The sequence below is a fragment of the Piliocolobus tephrosceles genome, chromosome 15, assembly GCF_002776525.5.
Source record: "Piliocolobus tephrosceles isolate RC106 chromosome 15, ASM277652v3, whole genome shotgun sequence".
In the NCBI taxonomy this organism is placed as follows: Eukaryota; Metazoa; Chordata; class Mammalia; order Primates; family Cercopithecidae; genus Piliocolobus; species Piliocolobus tephrosceles.
The window spans coordinates 4,594,449-4,607,465 of record NC_045448.1 but is presented as its reverse complement, the minus strand read 5'-3'; the positions used below and the strand labels follow the sequence as shown (position 1 = coordinate 4,607,465).

General features: G+C 36.8%; 1 non-coding gene across 1 annotated transcript; it reads left to right on the top strand.

Moving 5' to 3' along the window:
• Positions 1-11,321: 11,321 nt before the first annotated feature.
• On the top strand, positions 11,322-11,468 carry LOC111532405. The gene has a single exon (XR_002728537.1). It is a non-coding gene; the product is annotated as a small nucleolar RNA SNORA31 (small nucleolar RNA).
• Positions 11,469-13,017: the final 1,549 nt, after the last annotated feature.

Here is a 13,017-nt window from a genome sequence, read left to right as displayed (position 1 = left end):
GCAGTATTTGCCTTTCTGTGCCTGGATTATTTCATTTTCTTCATCCATTCATCAGTCCATGGACATTTAGGTTGGAACCACTAATTTTTGACTAGTTGTCTTCTCCCTAAGATCACTGCAGATGAGAAATACAACAATGCAGGATTCACTCACAAAGCGTAACATCCAAACAGGGCAAAATGCCTGCATTTTATAGGGAAGTAGTGATTCTTTTCTGCAGAACAGAATCAGGATCTGTTTGGTTTACTCGAGGGTATGTGAAAACATTTTCAAAGAGTATTAAAAAAACAAAAGCAATTCATTCGCATAGATGAAACCAGAGGCATGGTTCCTCTTTGCCTCTACGCGTATGGGGTTCTCACTCTGTCTCTGTGTCTCTTTCTTGCTGATTGGCTGATCTTTACAATGTAATGGTGTGTCACACCAACAATATGAAAGTAGGTGAACTTGGTGTATCAAGATACAAGTTGGGAATTCAGGAGGACGTATATTTATATTACTTTGATAGGAGGACACATTTCCAAAAATCATTACCAACCTCAACATATGTATGCATTTTAGGCTTTCATAAATCACTTTAGTGTCTGCATTCTCATAACTGCCTCTCCATTAAATTTCTATGTAATTAGATTGAAATTTGATTATTTTTAATTAAAAAATTGTTGTTTTGTTTTAACCTATACAGAAAACCTGAAAACCTGACCTCAATAACATGTAAATGGAAAAGGGAATCATATTTTAATCCCCTTTTTCAGAAAATTGTGGATATTCTTCTGATTTAATACTGTACCAAAACTCAACAAGTGACATTTTGACAAGGTTAGTTGAAATGTGGAATCTTAAACCATATCAGAAATCGCTTAGTGCAATCCGTTGGTCTATCTTGCATTTTGAATGAATCTTTATATTATTTTGAATTATTATGAATACAAGTTATCCAAATGTCTAATGGTTGCTGGAGAACTCAAATTTGATCATAGACAGCAAATATTCTTGGTTCCCTTCTTTCAAGTGGCACACTTGCTTCATTCATTTTCAGGACGATGTTTGTCAAATACTCCACTCTGAATAACTACCATTTATCTCTCATTCTTTCCCATTAAAGTTAAATGTCATAACAAAGTGGTAGCTTCAGTATGAAATGAAATCACACAATTAATATTTCTTGAGATGGCTATTGTATTTCAGTACACAGTAGAAATGCTTAATGTGTAAGCCCCATTTCATCACCTAGACTATTGAAAAGATATATTCTTAGTGTTGAGTTTTAATAAAGTAATGTTTAGTGCTTCAAGGATGTTCTTCAATGAAACAGGCTTTTCTTTGTCCAGTGCATGGAGATGAAGGCTACAATTTCTAGCACTGCAGGTTGGGTTCAAGTCCTTGATTCATGTTAAGGTGCCAGCAGTTCCACCCACCACTACTTTTGCACCACCAGGGCAAGTACTAACACATGAAAAAAGGCAAATTACGTCTTCGTGTTATTTTGAAGAGTTTTCACCTCACAGGTCCCTGAAAGTGTCTCCGGGACCCCCCCACTGCCGGGGTTTGCAGACTCCACTTTGAGAACTGCCTATACAGCCACCACTTTTACTTTACTTATGGTCAAAGAAATTTAGATTATTCTTAGAATTACACCATCTTTCTTCCCTCAGTTAAGTTGGTGAGGTTTATTACAATAGTAAGAAACGAAGTTGGCTACTTTTGGAAACTTGATTCCCTCAATTTTTTTAAATCTTAACTGGATCTATAGTCAAAAATAATGATAAAATCATTTAAAATTATTTGAAGTTATGGAAGAGTGATGTAAACTCATGCAATCTGACTTTTTTCTTTTGTTCTAATGCAGACGCTTTTATAAAAAGATGAGTTTTATTAATTAGAAAAACAAGTGGATTAAATGACTAGTTTTCTAACTCCTTTGACATAGTTCAATAAAATTGATTGATAAAGTTGAACATTGACCAAATGAAAAAACTTCCAACTACTGCAGGAATTTACAGATAGGAGAAAAGAACTTTTATTTATTTATCTACTTATCTGTCTGTCTTTTGCAAAACATTATTATTTTTCAGATAAACAAGTTCTCTAATACGTTGATTTAAAACAACAAGATTTCCAGTCTCTTTTCTACCGTGTGCAAGTTGTGTAATGATAGGCAACTAAGTCTTAAATACTGTAATGCCAAGAGCCAAAAAAAAAAAAAAAAAACATACTTTTTAGAAAAGAAGCTGGGAAAATTTGTTCAATTATATGTATAAAAATAGGTTTGATCGTACTATATTGATTTCATTTATTACCATAATTACTGTGTACATACCTGTGACTCAATGTCTACTGATACAGTAATTGCACAGCACATGTTTTAATTGTTCTTCCAGTTCTGTTGGTAGTTCTCAGGTTCTCTTAATGGCCCTGTCCAATTTCATTGTGAGTAGTAGGTCACATTTTGAAGACCAGTAATTGGAACTATGACTGGGGAGCAAATCAAAACTGGGACCTTGGCAATTTTTGTACCAAACTGAACTAACCAGACACAGCAAAGGAAATAACTTTCCTTCAAATTCAAAAAGCAATGACATACTCATTTTGGGATTATAGCAATGAAATATTGATGTAAATTAATGAGTATTTAAAAGAACATTTAATAGGGGGTTAAATAAACCTTTCTAGACGTGTTAGTCAAAATATTCAAGCATGTTTTAGGCAGCCATCTCTTTAAATCTGCACCCTGCTATTGGAGTATCAGAGTGAACTTCAGCTGATTGATCTTGCTTAAAGAAATAGCACTAAGTTTAGAAGGTTTTAAAATGCTCTTGCTTTCTATAAACTGCTGCTTGTGTTTATGGGAGGCAGGCAGTGCTGGCAGTATTGAATTGACCATAAATACTTGCAACGGTAGGTATTAATGGAATTACCATTGTTTCTAAGAGCAACGCTAGTAAAGGATATATACAGAGAGAACAGTTTGCAGCTGTGAAATTGACCCCTGACCCAAATTGTTGGAAAGCAATATGCAATGTATTTTTACTCTAGAATATCAGAACAATCACATATTTGTTGGATGTCTGTCAGCAAAACTGGTGTAACCTTTCAAAAAATGTTTTTTTAACCCAGTATTTTAAATATTGTTAGAATCACCTGGGCCTTACCTGCAAAGCCTTTAATTCAGTAGGGTTGGGACAGGTTTTAGAAAGAAAGAAACATATCAGAGAATTCTGATGCCAAATATATGCATACACACACACACACACACACACACACACACACACACAGCTTCACAGTGTTTGCTTCATCGAAAGGGTCATTATTGGAAAGTTTATTGGTGATCAGAGCTAAATTGTTTTTCTTTACATGAGGAGAGAATGCATACAACCACAATTCATTATCACTGTCCAATCACAAGATCTTCATACAGTGTTCATTAAATATTTGTTGTGAAAGCAAATAAGTGTTTATCACCTCTAGTATTTTGATACATATAGGTAAGCTCTAACTTGGTAGTCAATCTCATCCATTAGGGAAAAAGAGTATTGCAGAAGTGGATAAAATCATAGGATCAAGAATCAGAGTAGCAAGTTCAAGATGGGAAAATTACTTAACTTTGTTTGCCTGTATTTTTAATGTGTAATTTTGAGATACTAACATCACCTAGGTCAATGAGTCATGACAGGCATTAAATAAGATACAAACACAATGTGCCTGGCTCATGGGAAGTGGTCAATATATTTAAACCATCATCATTACAGTTTATGTTCTTAAACATTTGTGAAACTTCATACTAAAATGTATTTATTAATTTATTCAATACATTTTAATGCAAGATTTAATTAGTACCAGATACACTGTAGTTCCTGGAGCCACAATTGCTACTATACTCTAAGGGACTTTGCACATGTACAATGGGGAAACAGATGACCAAAAATAGGCAAATGCATATATAACATAATGTTAGATGTAATAAATGCAACAAAGAAAATGAAGGAGTTAAGACCAGGAGTTTGAGACCAGCCTGGGCAACATGGCAAGACTCCATCTCTATAACAAATAAAAAAAAAATCTAGGTGCAGTGAAACACACCTGGAGTTCCAGCTATTCAAGAGTCTAAGGCAGGAGGATCACTTGAGCCCAGGCGTTCAATGCTGCAGTGAGCTGTGATTGTACACTGCCCTCCAGCCTTGGCAACAGAGTGAGTGAGACCCCATCTCAAAATTAAATTAAGTTAAATTAAAAAAAAAACAAAGCAGAGTAAGACAGATTAAAAGTAGCCAGGAGTACTATTTAAGAAGGTTTTTCAGAGAAATCTCTTCTGTGGAAGAAATACTTGAGCAGAGGATTAACTGAGGAGGTGAATTACATGCGTATCTGAAGGATGAAAATTCCTGGAAAAAGAAACAGCAAGTGCAAAGATCCTGAGGCAGATGTACTATTTGGGCAATTAAGGAATGGAAAGCTGATTTAAGTAGATAATTGAAGGCCCTCAGCCATGTGATGAATAGCTATTACTTTATTTTAATTCTATGTGTCATCTGAAGCCATTGGAAAGTTGCCCTGAAGGGAATAGCTCTTATTGAGAGATTTTTCAGGATTATATAGTGGATCACTAGAGAAGCAAAATTGAACCATCAGCAAATTAAATCATAGTTTATTGTTTATACTACTGAGACATGATGTCTTAAAACTTAAGCAGAAATTAATGCTTAGAAAACACTCACCTACGAATACATTTAAACCTTGCTGAAAAGCAGACTTTATGAGCCAGTCCCAACTCTAGTTACAAACATGGATTATTAAAGAAAAATGAAAGCAGAATTGGGTCTCCAGTTGAAACTACCTACAGGTTATATATCATGAGAGTCCTTTCCAGGGACGCTGTAATGAAGTCCCATTGGAATTCTTGAACCAAGGCAGTTCCATGAAAATGCCATGTGTTCACATCCTAAGGTGTGCCCAGGTCTCATTAATCAAGTCAACCCATTTAAAACAATAAGGTATCTTTGACATGTGGAGGTAAATTGTACTGAACACGTGCACATTATTTGCATTTTAATATTTGTCTCAGCAAATTAAAACTATGCAGTCAACATCATTACAATCCACATTAAATGAAAAGTATTGTTCATGTGGAAGAATTAATAAATGTGAAAATTCACATGCAGATGACTCTTGTAGAAAACAGCATATCAAAATGTACTTGGTGTTGCTTCATTTAAATGCTCATAAGGCTTGTTAGCAAAAATTCACAATGAGAGTTTTGGAAATTCATTTGGACAATAGTAAATGCAACATTTTAATTATTTTATTTATTTTACGGAGACAATATGTGCATCTCGTGCTTTGCATCTTTCCAAATCTTTGGCAACAAATACCCTGCAACATCTAAAGCAGATGGCCCACTAATTTTAAAGTCCCATGTTAACTAAAAATATTGGAATATGGCAAAAGTGGAATTAATAAAATTATATGCAAACATCCAACAAAAACTAGGGCTTGTGCCAAATTCAATAAATACTCAGTTGGAGCTCTCCACTGCTAGATCCTGCACAAGCCATAATAAACATATTCTTCAAGGCTTCCACAGGCCTCAGCATGGAAGCCAGATGGAGGTTTTTATTTAATCTGGCCCTATTAAGCTGGAGTATATTTCTATCCTTGTTATCATGTGCCTGCACTCTAGGTTTAAACTTTAATTGGGACAGATCTGAAGTATTAACTCTGTGTAGTAATTGTAGTAATTTGCCTAAAAATACATAATATATACAGCCAGTGTATGCTACCGATACTTTAGACTGGATCATTCTTGGTCGTGGGGCTGTCCTGTGTATTTTAGGATGTTTAGCTGCATCCTGGCCTCTACCCAACAGATACTAGCATCACCCTGTCCTCTTACTTCTAGTTGAAACAATCAAAAATGTCTCCAGAAATTGCCAGATGTCCTCTGGGGGAGGACGGCTTCTTGCTGAGAGCCGCTGTCACAGAGCTGGTTTGAAGGAGACTCCTAGGATACTGTGTTTGTCGTGTGTCAAAAACTTTACAGGACATTTAACACCTATCAAGAAACAAAATTTAATAAAACATTTCTTTGTTCTCCACTAATTTGTATTGTAATTCAAGTCAGAATTCCTATAAATGTTTGAAAGAAAAACTGATGAATTCCAGTGTTTCTCCAGTTATCTCTGCAGGAAGATTGTAAGATACGAACATGAGATGAATAAATAACTTAATAACTGAACCCAAAAGGATGATTTTTTGCCTTGTCCTTCTGCCTATTATTTCTTGAGTCCAGCTTCTGTTTAACATCTTATAAGTTGTATCTTAATTATGTTGATACCCAAAGAGATGAACAAGTTCTAGCAGTGTGAATTTGTTTTTCTCAAAGCAAAATGACTCCTGCCATTGATCAAAGTCACCAAAATCCTTAATCAATGTTGCTTCATGAATCTTTTAGTAATAAGAGTATTTTTCATGCATGCCTGACTAAAATACTTAATTTTGTGTTAGTGGAAATACATTATTGTTGCAGGTTCTATGTTTTCATATATATGAAATGGGCTTATGTGGTTAAAGAACTTTCTTTTTAATTATTACATTCATTAATATCAGAATAAGATTGCCTGCCATACCTGTTAACATTGAAAACATAAGACCTTATCAGTTAAGTAAATTAAATTCTTATAATAAAGATAGTTTTATCTATCTACTAAAAACTGTTGTGTTAAGAAGATCTAGTATGTGCATGTTGCTTTTCTGTACAACCTATTAACTACACTCTGAATCTCAGCAACTCTGAAATTCCAGTCAAACTTTATAGACTTAGTCTATTGATAATTGATGATAGATCCAATCCTTATATCAGCTCATTTCTAGTGCTCTCAAACTTAGACTAGTCAGAATGACTATTATTAAGAAAATAACAGATGCTAGTGAGGTTACAGAGAAAAGGTAATGCTTACATAATGCTGGTAGAAGTGTGCATTAATTCAGCCATTGTGGAAAGCAGTGTGGCGGTTCCTCAAAGAACTTAAAACAGAATTATCATGTGACCCAACAATCCTATTATTGTGCATATATCCAAAGAAATCTAAATTGTTCTACCATAAAGACACATGGACACGCATGTTAATTGAAGCACTATTCACAATAGCAAAGACATGGAATCAACATAAATGCCCCTCAACAGTAGACTTGATAAAAAATGTGGTACAGATACACCATGGAATACCACGCAGCCATAAAAAAGAACAAACACGTTCTTTGCAGCAACAAAGATGAAGCTAGAGGCCATTATCCTCAGCAAACTAATACAGGAACAGAAAACCAAATGTCACATGTTCTCATTTATAAGTGAGAGCTCAACAATGAAAATACATGAGCACTAGGAGGGGAACAACAGGCAAGCTCATGACCCACAATTTACCTATGTAACAAACAGGCACATGTGCCCCGAACCTAAAATAGAAATTTAAAAAATAAAGTTAATACATTAGAGAAAATTAAATCATGTACAATGATATGTTTGGAAGCTGGAAGCCGAAGGCAACACATCATCATGCTTTAGAATGGAAAGGTACATTTTCATGATTTAGAATGGAAGATTATGTCTCCAGGTTTTAGAATGGAAGAGTGTGTTGCCATGATTTAGAATGGATGAGTGTGTTGCCATGATTTAGAATGGAAGAGTGTGTTGCCATGATTTAGAATGGGAGGATGCATTTCTACCCTTAACCATGTATCTGCTGTTCCTCCCTTTCACTCAAACCCTGACTTCAAATCCAGTCTCCTGAGTTTTTGAGTCATGTGATATATTTTATAAGTTATGTCATATCAAGAAGAAAATTTAAGACCCGAAATAAGACATACTTTTATACATTGTCACAGAAAGGAAATACAGATTCTTGTTTAGAGCTTACACTATATAAAACTGACATGGAGGCAGCATTGATGAAGGTGAAAAGAGTGAGATGTAGCACGAGGCAAGCTGGGCTTGAGTTCTGTCTCTGCCAGGAGCTCTGGGGATGAACTACTTGACTTTGGTGACTTGGAAATCTATTTTTGCTATAATTAGTATTACTTTATTGATAGGAATATTAATAGCCTAGTGATATATTTATTGCCACGAACAAGAGCTGATCTAGGAGATCAAAATAAAATTTAATTTAGTGACTGCAAACCTTTCACAAGCAAGTGGTTTAGGCACCAAAAGAGCAGAGTAAATATCCTAAGCTTTATGGAACTTCTTACAGATCCTTCCTGGTAAAATCAGTAACGACCTTGAATCCGTGGTCAAATGGAATTGCGTCAGTTTGACAGCAGCATTGAGCACATGGTGAGTGCTCAAGCATGTGTATCACAGTTAATAATACTAGTTTTCATGTGGGAAGGAAAAACCATTTTAAACAGGTAACAGGCAAACTGTGGGAAGAGGAGAGAGAATAGCTCCCACTATCATGTTAGTAAATAGAGGTTAACAGGTTCCTAGCTGTTACTATTAACTCTGCTGCACATGCTTGAGCACTCACTATGTGCTCAATGTGCTGTCAAACCTTCAAACCACTTAATGCACATCGCCACTCTGGAATATGTGTACCATTGCCTGCATTTGGCAGATAGGAATTGCATTAGTTTGTGGTTGAAAACTGGCAGTTTTTTGTGGTATAGTTTTTAGATGGTAATTTTACTTGAATTCAACTGTGGTCATAACAAAGAACATACTACATCACATAAACAAATCTGCATGAACCATGCCGCAAGTTCAATTGTCTTGTGACCCTGTAAACCCTCTGTTATGATTCGTAATTGGACCTCTCTCCTGTGCTCCAATCTGTGTTTGCTGTGGTTGTTAGAGCCTGCAGGCCATCTCTGCATGCAGGTCAGTGGATTCAGCTTTTGCTATGGTTGTTAGAGCCCACAGGCCACTCTCTGCATGCAGGTCAGTGGATTCAGCTTCCTTCCTTCCTCCACTTTCTCTTCTCCATCTCAGGTATGGGAATTAGCAGCTAACCAAGTCTTCACCACCTCCACCTTCCATGTGCTAGTGCTTCCACAACACAGCTATCGGATGTGCCCACTTACTGTGACTCACACTGCCCCTTGACCATCTCCTAGGGCTGCCCGGCGGTTTCTCCAGACCTACCTCAGCAACACCCACCATCTCTAAGACAGACCCAGGTGTTCTTTGTCAAACATAAAACTGAAGGTGCCACTCTCTCTTACAAAATTTTGCATTGGTTTCTTGTTCCCATAACAATTTTTTCCCCTTTGTATGGAATACAAGCCCTTTAGCACCTGCCCTTCCTCCTGTTTCAGCTGGATGCCCCCCATCCACCATATGCAGAATGCGGCACAGCCACTGCCGTGGGGAGGCCATTCTCTCTCCTCATCTCACAGTGTGCCTGTCACCTGTTTAAAATGTTACTTCCTTCCCACCTGTTAACCTCTACTTACTAACATGGTAACTAGTGTTGTTAGCTCTGATTCACATGCCTGAGCACTCACCATGTGCTCAACGTGCTGTCAAACCTTCAAACCACCTGATGCCTGTTCACACTCTGGAATATGTGTACCATTGCCTGCATTTGACAGGTAGGAAAAGGAGGCCCAGGCAGGTGTTCCTCCTGTATGTCATGACCCATACGTAGATTTAAACAAGTTGCTGACTACAAAGTCCTGGCTATTTTCATTTCACTATGCTGCTGCTTTCAAAAATCCAAACAAATATTATCACATCCAAGTCATTCATGATAACATTCCTCTTCTAGGTTCACAAAAGACTCAAAGCATCTCTGTTGTGTTCAGGTGACAACTTGTTTTGACCATCTCTACAGATCTCTCCTTGTCCTACTCACAGATCCATGAGAAAAGGGCTGTGGTGTATTTAAATATCAATCCTAGTGACGAGAAAAATATTGCTAAAACCAGGAATTTGAAAATACTGAATGCTTGAATCAGCATATAAACAGAAATAATAGAATACAGAGTTGAATTAGAAAATGGGCTCTGGCTTACAGTTTGAATAATTTCAACGACAAATTTGTGCTCTTCCTTCTCTTAAAGACACGCATATGCATGCACGCATGCATACAGCATAATCAGGACAAGTTCTTTTTGTAAGGCAATGAGCTCTTGATCTTACAAAAAGAATCTGTGCTGATTATGTAATTTAATAATATGTTAGAGACATTTGGTAGGTTAAAGATGTTGAAAAATCAGACAGGGCCTGTGTTAGTTCTCTGCTTCCTTAAGTAGCTTTAATTAAACCCTGTACATGTTGCTCTTGTTCTTAATAAGAGCACCTCTTATTCTCTCCTTTCTGTGTTTTGAGTTCTGTTCTAGACGAAGGAACTGTAATTCTAAATGAAACTTCCAGCTCCAGCAGGTGAGTCAGTGTCTTTAGAGCAGGGCTTATCTTGTGGTTTTTGTTATTCCTCTTGCCCAGCACACACCGTTGCAATGTGAACGGTCCTACCTGCTTACTCACAGGCGAATATTCTCCTCCACATGCCAAACTAAATTAAACAATGTATCACACTGTTTAAACACACTCACTTGTGCATATCTCTTCAGATTTTTGTTTCTGATACCCAGAAATGTCAATTAGAGAGCTTCAGGTACTTTGTCTCAGAACCAGGCTTCGGGAATCATCCCTCTACAGTCAGAATCTGAAACCATTGCGCGTCAGATTTGCAAATATCTCTGCCACTGTGAGTTAGTTTGTTACAATTAATGCTTGAAATGAAAACCGTTAGCATGCTGGACATCCTTCAAGGGGATCATTTGCTCTGTAAACGCATCAGTCTAATTTAATCAGATGTCAGTGTGCGATAAAGAATGCTGTATCTGGGGGCTCTGCGTCTGCGTTTAAAATTCTATTTGTATCTAACCCTCACGACACTGATTTGTATAGTGAAAAAGAAAAAAAAAAAAAACAGATTCCATCACTTTGTTTTCTCTTTTGAAATAAGTAAGATTATAAAGACCTTTAATAATATGGATTTTTTTCTACTCTGTAATGCTTTCCTATCTGTATTTCCTTGTGGCATTTCAGAATTATCTTGTGAAAGAGAAGAAACTCTCACTTTTATTGTAAGTAAAGTTCTGATAATTATCACTAGTGTAAAAAGTACTTTCTAAGAATTTGCCTGCATCCCTCTCAAGGGCAGTCGTCTGGCTTCTTAATACATTAATGTTAATATTAGCGGTGATCCAAGAGCTGCTCCCACTTCCATTTCTTCGGAAAGTCTAGAGGCCCCCATCCAGGCAATCTTTCCTTTTGTCGCTTAGACTCTCGCGTTTAAAGGTACTCTTTAAAAACCAAGATTGGCCCGCCTCCACTGATAGACCTTGGACAGTTTGCTGGGGTTTTGTTTGTTTGTTTGTTTGTTTGTTTGCTCTGGGGATGCAAAGGAGGGAAATCCCTGCACTTCCTGTCTGTCTTTTTGGCAGCCCAGATTGAACTGGGGACTACATCTGTAGAAACAAAGAAAAAAAAAAAAAGCAGGATTGGCAACTCCACCTCAACATGACTTTCAGCATGAAGTCCAGCAAACTTGCACACATGCGGAGAGAGCTGGGGGGAGCAGAGCAATGTCACACACATGCATGTGACGGTGACAGAGGCACTGCCTCACTCTGCAGGGAGCAAGAGTCTCTGCTCTGGCATGAAGTGAATCAGGAGGGCGCCAGCAATGTCAGCCTCTGCTGATTGGCGAGCTTCCCATCAGAAGCTTCTGATTCCTGCCCTACAAAATGGAAAGACTCAACCAGAGGCCCTTTGACTATGTTAAAGATACTGCTGGCAGACTCAGGGTTGATATACACTTTTGGTTAAACAAGCGGAATATAATATAGTTTTGAGTGTGCAGATTTTTCTAAAAGAACGTTCTATGTGGAAAGCACGTATTGAATTATGAAGCATCATCCATTTTCACTTTTAAATACATAACTGCATTATCTGTATAGGATTGGCCATATTTAGTCCTCAATGACATGTTTACATATGGCATGATTCATGCGTTTTTACAAATGAATTCTACAGAGTGGAGGGCTTGCTAAAATAAATAAAATAAAAAAGAAGAAGTTTAGCTGCAACAAAAAGTTAGGATAAGTTTGATACACCAAATGAATACTACTAGTTTCCACACCAGTACCAAAGATTTGGGTCACAGGTCACAGATTTAACTCTAAATTTCTCAGAAATCAAGGGAAAGAGAGGAAAATAACTGTAAAATGTATCAGTGCAAATCCCTCAGTTTCTCTCTTTATAACTCACTAGATAAACATGTTCACATAAGTAATTTCAATAATCCTTACATGTATATTTTTACATTTATTCAGTCCTCACCTATACCAATGCCTAATGCAGTGCCCAAAAACCAAGGACTATAAAACCAGATCATGAAAATTTACCCCAAAGAGTGTTTAGAATTGTAAAGAATTGTAATATTAAACTACTCCATTTGAACTACCCTTTTTTCAGATATGAAGATTAAAGCTCAAAGAGAAGTTGCAATTTGCCCCAGGTAGGAATCTTGAGTCATCTCAAATTTATGGGCATATTTTTACTCTCGAAAAGACTCAGGGAAGGCACTGGGAATTTGTTTCAAAATAACATGAATATTACAGAAATATTCTCATATATAGATGCACCATTCAATGCAACTGGGAAGGAAAAGAAAGGATCTTAAAACACACCCCAGATTGCCGTCTCTAGATTGCCCATGTACAGGCAGGCCTCGGAGATGTTGCAGGTCCTGTTTTAGAGCTCTACACAAAAATAAATGGTACAGTAAAGGCAGTCACACATTTTTTTGTTTGTTTCTTGGTGCATACAAAGTTATGTTTACATAATACTTTAAGTGTGCAGTAGCATTATGTATAATGAAAGGTTCATGTTTTCCTTTTAAAAATACTTTATTGTTAAAAAATGCAGTGGCCTTCTTTGTCTCTTTTGATCTTTGTTGGTTTAAAGTCTGTTTTATCAGATACTAGGATTGTAACCCCTGCCTTTTTTGGTTTTCC